Source organism: Vicia villosa, linkage group LG3 (assembly GCF_029867415.1).
Source record: "Vicia villosa cultivar HV-30 ecotype Madison, WI linkage group LG3, Vvil1.0, whole genome shotgun sequence".
NCBI lineage: Eukaryota > Viridiplantae > Streptophyta > Magnoliopsida > Fabales > Fabaceae > Vicia > Vicia villosa.
Genome location: NC_081182.1, coordinates 195,434,079 through 195,442,546, shown reverse-complemented (window position 1 = coordinate 195,442,546; position 8,468 = coordinate 195,434,079). Strand labels below are relative to the sequence as shown.

The 8,468-nt window shown below is 32.0% G+C and overlaps 1 pseudogene; it reads left to right on the top strand.

Moving 5' to 3' along the window:
- The first annotated feature begins 3,281 nt into the window (after positions 1–3,281).
- On the top strand, positions 3,282–8,033 carry LOC131593203 (putative disease resistance RPP13-like protein 1; annotated as a pseudogene).
- The last annotated feature ends 435 nt before the right edge of the window (positions 8,034–8,468 follow it).

Below are 8,468 nucleotides of genomic sequence, written 5' to 3'. Positions count from 1 at the left end.
TTGTGTTTACTCGACATGGCTCGGGTAATGATTTCCATTCTAACCTAAGTAAGTTTATGTCTCCCCCGTACCTTTTTTCTTAACCAAATTAAATTCTTCCTAATGTGACTAAGGAGGATTATCTTCATCCCCCTCATAAGTTATTATTTTTCTCCAAATGCAAACCATCACAACAATCTCACACCAAATTCTTGCCACTGTTTTCGATAACCACAAGACCATGTTTCTCCTTTATATAATTAGCTAGCTTTCAATCATCAAATTCTTATTCAAATCATCAGTAGTATATACTTATATTTATTCTTCATTCAAAGAGTTTTTTTTATGATAACGGTTCCTCATTAGCATTAACTTCAGTCTCTGCCTAAATGGCCACAACAAAGTCATTCTTCTCTATTGCATTCTCAAGAGTATTATTATTTGCCTTATTAAATCTACATAGTCGTCATTCATGATGTCATTCACTATTAACGCATGTATTTCAATTCAACAAAGAACACATAATGCATTTGCACATTATGTCATTCACTATTAAATCTAAAGAGGTAAACTCTCATATTCCAATTCAATAAAAACACATAACGCTCTCGTTCCACCAAAATACGATCATGGAGAGTATCAGACACATTAAGGTATATTTGCGCACATGCAAAATTCACCTAAGTTATTTTTCCTCTAAGCTCCTCAATTGATAAAGGATGCCAGTACTAGAAGCAATTGCAAATAAATTGTTTTCTCTCAATACTTTAAAGGCAAACCATGCATCATCAATCGCACTTAAGCATACATAATCTTCAAAGTTTCAAGTTTAAAATTTGGCGTCTACATAAACAAACGCAAAAGCGAGGAATAATTAACATTCTGTTGACAGGATTTGAACCCTGAACAAGCAGTTCCCTTAACCCAACTAGCGATTGCCATCCGAGCTACCTCACCCACCCACCCGTTGAGATCTTCCCTTAATTTGAATGAAAATTCAAAATAGCCACATTGCAGAGTTAAATATTAAGTAGTGATTGGACTCCATAATTTCATAAATTTGTCATGGAATTATGATGCCTCATATTACCTTTTACTATTAATGTCTCGTGTAAATTTCTTTTTTCTCTCCCGACCCACATATCCTATTTTTTTCTCTCTCAAACTCAATGACTAATTAGAAGCTAAGTAAAGTTGCAAAAGTAAAGTTGCAATGTAGGACTTATACATCTTAATATTTTTCACCAAATTATATATCTGTCTATCTCTTTGTAAGTTAGCCAATCTCTCTCTAAGTTAGCCTCATTTTATGTGAGCATTAACCGTGACTTAATTATTTATATTTTCCATATAATTATTTTATGACTAAATAAATAAGACATTCACTTTTGATGTTTTAGTATTATCTTATCTTATATATAAATCCAAGGTTGTCATGATGGCAACCCTAGCCAAGTGTCATCATGATAGCAACTCTTGGTAAAACCCTAATACTCCTATTTACTATTTTTTCCCTACAATTAAAATAAATAATAATAATAATAAATATAATAAAAAATAATAATAATTATAATAATTATAATATAATATTGATTCATCATTAATAATAATAATAAAATAAATAATAATATAATATTTTATATTATATTAGAAGTGAAGACTATGAATACCATTTAAGCATGAGGTACAGGCTATAATACAATAATAATTTTACAATATCATAGAATAAGAATTATTTGTTATATTTTTTTAATTTTATTTGTATGTTGTTTTTTCTAATCTCATAGAATAAGAATTATTTGTTATATTTTTTAATTTTATTTGTATGTTGTTTTTTCTTCACTACAATGGTGATAATATTCTATTAATATTTTTTATATATTTTATAACATGCTACATTGATTATAGACATTTTAAATGAATGCATATAACAGGGTGATTTATACACATTTTGTAAAAATGCAGATGACATGGTGGTTTATTTTATATGAGGTAGCATCTTTCATCAATTTTAAAATATAGTATATTTAGTGGGACTTTTAGAACATTGTTTGTTTGTAATTTTAAACACAAACTTTTTTTTTTATAATTTGTATTTGATAGAATAGTGATAATTATTTATGATGATATTTATTTATTTATAAAGTATTACCACTTTCTTTGCAATGTGTTAATAATAAAAATATCTTATTATTTTTTAATTAAATCAATACAATAAAATGTAATATAGAATATTCATTTATGTGTATATTGAAAGAATTAGTATAAGACTAAAATATCATGTAAAAATATTTACATTTGATATAACATTTAATTATAATTTTTTGAACAGTTTAACTAAAATTATAAAGATAAATTTTTATTTTTATTTTTATCCTTATTTGAATTATTAATAAAGTTAACAAAACCAAAGTAGAGTTAATAACTTTTTATTTTTATTTTTATTTGAATAATTAGTTAAATTTTTTATAAAAATATATTTAAAATTCAATCTATATAAGCCTAAATAATTTTTATCATTTCATATATTTTATAATTATATTTATGTTACATTTATTTATGCTTATTTTCATATTTAAGAAAATTTAATAAATAGATAACAAAATAAGAACGTGAATTTAAGTCTTTTAGATAACTTACAAATAAATAGACATTTTAATAGTGATAATTGAAATTTATAAACTCAGAGTCACAGTGTAAAATATAAAAATTAATTGTCAATGATTTAATTGTGTACAAATATAACCATGTTTTATTATATTGTCTTTTGAATTTTTTCCTATTATTATTTTTTTTGTGAATTTTTTTTATATTATTTTATTCTCTCAATCAAACATGTTATTATATTAATATTATTATGAATAAAAATTCTTATATTAATAAAATTGTACTAATTCTACAATATGTGGCAGTATAAGACTAATTTTAATATTAATAAAATATTCATTTAAAATTTTGTGTTATTAAATTAATAGAATTATGAGTATTTTAATTTTTACAATAAATAAAAAATAACCTTATATAACAGAATAATATTTTAATTAAATAGTTTAATATATTATAATAATAAAATAAATATTAATATTATAAATTTAATTTTTAAAGTATCCGTGCATCAGACGGGGCCAACAATCTAGTTTACTACTAAAAAAAATGATTGGACCTATTCTACACACTCCTGTGTCTACACCATATGATATGCGTATGATACAAATGGTATTCAACTATTTGTATTCTAATCAATGCTTAAGTATCCAGCTAGCCTTCCCGTATATGAATTTAAAAGATAAATGTATCGATGCCAATTGAGAACAGTGTGAGTTTTGAAGCAAACAAAGTTGCAAACATAATGATTTCAGTACAACTAGTAGTTTAGCTTTAATGCTCACTTTTCACAATCACCTCTCACTACATTATTACATGCGACTCTCGCATTACTATTACTTACCACTGCCAACCATTCACATATCAGTCTTTGCTATTCATTCACATACTAGATCTTGATTTCCTTCATACTTTTGCTAATACAACATGGCTGCAATAGGAACTGCTTTCCTCTCTGCATCTATTCAAACCTTAGTTCAAACCTTAGCTGACAAACTTGTTTCCAAAGAGTTTCTTGATTACATAAAAAGCACCAAGCTCGATGTCTCACTCTTGAAACAGTTAAGGCTAACACTACTCACTCTTCAACCTGTGCTAGACGCTGCCGAGGAGAAGCAGATCAACACTCCTACTGTCAAAGACTGGCTTGATGGCTTGAAAGATGCTATCTACGATGCTGAAGATTTGCTCAACCAGATTAGCTATGATTCCCTTCGATGCAAGATGGAGAACACGCAACCTGCAAGCAAAACTAATCAGGTGTGGAACTTCCTTTCTTCTCCTTTTAAAAATATCTATGGAGAGATCAATTCCCAAATGAAAGACATGTGTGAAACCCTCAAACTTTTTGCTGATAATAAAGATATACTTAGTTTGCAAACTAAAAGTGTCAGAGTTTCTCATAGAACACCTTCAAATCCTATGTTCGACGAGTCTGTCATGGTTGGTAGGAAAGATGACCAAAAGAAAGTAATCAACATGTTGCTATCAGAAAGCAACACTAATATGGGGGTAGTTGCATTTGTAGGCATGGGAAGTATTGGAAAAACAACACTTGCACAACGTGCTTACAATGATGAAAAAGTTCAAAAGCACTTTGATGTCACAGCATGGGCGTGTGTATCCGAGGATTTCGATATCCTTAGAGTAACCAAAACTCTCCTTGAATCTGTCACTAAAACACCATCACAAACCGACAATCTTGATTTACTTCGAGTTGACTTAAAGAAACATTTAAAAGACAGGAGATTTTTGATTGTGTTGGATGACTTATGGAATGACACTCATCATGAGTGGGAAGATCTTGTATCGCCGTTGATTTATGGAAAAAATGGAAGCAGAGTGATCATCACAACACGCCACAAAAAAGTGGCTGATGCTGCACGCACATTTCCTATTTTTGAATTAGATCCTCTATCAGATGAAGACAGTTGGTCTTTACTCTCCAAACATGCATTTGGAAGTGGAGACTTTTCTGAAGCTCAACAGCGAAACGTAGAAGCAATTGGAAGGAACATTGCAAGAAAGTGTGGTGCATTGCCAATTGCTTCGAAATCACTTGGAGGACTGTTGCGTTCAAAAGTAGATACTGAAGAGTGGATTGAAGTTCTGAACAACGACATATGGAACTTAAAGGATAATAATATTCTGCCTGCATTGCGCCTGAGTTATCAATATCTTCCCTCTCAATTGAAAAGATGTTTTTCCTATTGCTCTATTTTCCCAAAGGACTATCCACTTGATAGGAAGCAATTGGTTTTGTTGTGGATGGCAGAAGGCTTCCTTGATAATTCCCAAGTCGACAAAACCATGGAAGAAGTAGGTGATGGGTGTTTTACTGAATTGTTATCCAGATCATTGATACAACAATTGCATGATGATTCTAGAAGACAGAAATTTGTCTTGCATGACCTTGTTAATGATTTAGCTACGGTCGTATCTGAAAAAAGTTGTTACAGACTTGAATTTGGCGCTAAGAGCTATGAAAATGTTCGCCACTTGTCATACAATAAAGAAAGATATGACATTTTCAAGAAGTTTAAGACTTTTGAAAAATTCAAATGCTTGAGAAGCTTCCTTGCCATTGATTTTGGATGGGGAGGATATAATTTATCAAGAAAGGTGGTCGAAGATTTGCTACCCACATTTGGAAGGTTGCGTGTGTTATCATTATCAAAATATGGAAACATCACCATGTTACCTGACACAATTGGAAATTTAGTGCAGTTGCGCTATCTTGATCTCTCTCATACTAAAATCATAAGCTTGCCTGACACCATATGCAACCTCTATTACTTGCAAACTTTGATTTTATCTTGGTGCTCAAAACTCACAAAATTGCCAGAACATGTTGGAAAGTTAATTCATTTGCGTCACCTTTATATGGATAAGACAAGCATAGTAGAGATGCCAAAGCAAATTACTGAACTAGAAAACCTTCAAACTCTAACTGTTTTTGTAGTAGGCAAGAAAAATATTGGTTTAAGTGTTAGAGAGCTTGGGAAGTTTCCTAAACTACGGGGAAAATTACTCATCAAGAACCTGCAAAATGTCAATGATGTCATGGAGGCAAATGATACCAACTTGAAGAGAAAAGAACATATTGAGGAATTGACGCTAGAGTGGGGCAAGGAAACTGATGACACACTTAATGAAAAAAATGTGCTTGATATGTTAGAACCATCTACAAACCTAGAGAAACTGAGCATTGTATTATATGGTGGGACAAGCTTTCCAAGTTAGTTTGGAGATCCTTCTTTTTCTAACATGGTGTCCCTCCGCATTAGTAATTGTGTGAATTGCATGACACTTCCACCACTAGGGCTGCTACCTTCTCTTAAGGACTTGCAAATTGATAGAATGACAATTTTGGAGACAATTGGGCAGGAGTTCTATGGCATGGGAGCAGGAGGTTCCAGTTCTTCGTTCCAACCATTTCAAGCCCTTGAGAATTTGGAATTTTTGTTCATGGAAAATTGGAAGGAATGGTGTCCTTTTCCAGACAACATGTCTCCTTTTCCTCGTCTGAAAACTCTGAAGTTATCCCAGTGTCCCAAATTGAAGGGACATTTACCTAGTCATCTTCCTTCCTTAGAAGAGATTGAAATATATAATTGTGATCATCTCTTGGCAACACCACCTACTCAACATTGGCTCTCCTCAATAAAAAATATTCGTATTATGGTACATTCAATAAGCGATACTGAAAGGACCCAATACTCATTGCTCGAGAGTGATTCTCCATGTCTGCTGCAAAAAATAGTCATATTGAGCCGTCATATGCTAAAATTTGTACCTAAAATGATTATAAACAGCACCTCTCTTCGAAACTTGACTCTCGATGGTATTAGTTCTCTCACTATGGTTCCAAGAAATGGTTTACCCACTTCTTTGCAATCACTTAGTATTCAAAATTGTGAGAATTTAACATTCTTTCCTCCTGAAATGTGGAGCAATTACACATCCCTTGTGACTCTTAATTTAAACGACTGCCATGCACTTACCTCCGTCCCATTGAACTGTTTTCCTATGCTCCAAATTTTTTCCATCTATTGTTGCAAGAGTTTGGAATCTATTTTTATTTCAGAAACTTTGCCTTGTAACTCGTCAGCCCTCCAATCTTTTTATTTCCGTGATTGCAAGGCACTTAGATCACTACCTCAACAGATGGACACCCTCACGTCTCTTGAAAAGATATATCTCAACAATCTTCCAAATCTGAATTTATCATTATGTGAAGGAGCTTTCCTACCTCCCAATTTACAATCATTGAGTGTTGAATCTGTGAGGATAACAAAGCCGGTAAGAGAATGGGGTTTTCAATGTCTCACTGCTCTTTCATCATTGCGTATCAAAGGGGATGATATTGTGAACATGTTGCTCAAAGAGCCGTTGTTGCCCATTTCCCTCGTGTCTCTAGAAATCGTTAATCTCTCTGAAATGAAATCCTTAGAAGGAAATGGACTTCGACACCTCTCCTCTCTAGAAAGGCTTTACTTTATTAATTGTCCAGAGCTTGTGTCATTGCCAGAAAAAACAATTCCCTCCTCGCTGAAATCACTTAGTTTTTACAAGTGTCCAAAACTAGAGTCATTCCCAGAAAAAGCCTTTCCCTCCTCGCTGAAAACACTTCATTTAAGCGATTGTCCAAAACTAGAGTCATTGCCAGAAGACAACCTCCCTACCTCTCTTGAGAGACTTTACATTAGTGAATCCCCATTGTTAGAAGAAAGGTATAAAAGGAAGGAACATTGGTCCAAAATTGCTCACATCCCTGTCATACAAATAAATGACCAACTCACAATATGAGTCATGACCATTAAGCAGCCAAGAGAATGAAGAATTCCCATCATGTTTGAGGTATGAATGTTACTTTTTGTTTGTTTTATGTCACTGGCCACTAAAATTATTATTATTTAGTTATAAGGTGTATACTTTTGTTCATTGATATTATCAAGTTCCACAGCAATCAAATGAGATTCTTAATTTTTCATGCAATGGTTTTTAATCAAACAGATCCTTAATTTGTCTGCCATTTCCAGAGTCCAAGTAATTCAATTGGGTGTGTTTGTTCTTGTGGTTGACATAGATTGCTAGAAGAATGAGATGAAAAGGAGAGCTGAACTTGGTTGCTTGAGAAGGTTGTTGTCTGCTTTGCAAAAGCTTAGTTGATGAAGGGCAAAAGAGGCCAAATCAGCTTTGAAACCATGACAATGACAAAGTTTCCGACTCTAACTCAGGTTTCAATTCCAGTGCTAATTGATCAATGAGTTTGGAAACATAAGAATGAAATGCATGAAGTCTTGATTTGGTTAAGGCTGACACTTGTGGTGATTCTTCTTCTTGATTAAGAGTTTTGTAGACTAGTATATTGGTCGCCTCGACGAAGAACTAACAAAGTCTACATCTTAATAGGCTCGACGCTTGGTAGACTGTGAACTAATATGAAATGTGGTAATATATATATATATATATATATATATATATATATATATATATATATATATATATATATATATATATATATATATATAACAGGTGTTAAAGATGCTATTATGAGCTGTGCAATTTTCAATAATAATTAATCAAAATTTTCTTCTTTTAAAAGAACTTTCGAGATATTTAACACAGGGGTTTGGATTATGTATGTTTTTTCAAGGGGTACTTCGCTGGATACTTGTTATCCAATGTGAAACAAGATGGCAACAATCAAATTTATATTATAGCATATGTCATTGATAGTGGTAAATAATTGTTTGTAACACTTGCATGAAGACTTATGAGACTACATTCAACATGACTGAAATTTTATTAGTGGCTACTCTTAATTGCAGTCAAAGAAGGATAACTTTAGAAACAGATTCAAGAAAACTTTCATGGCAACA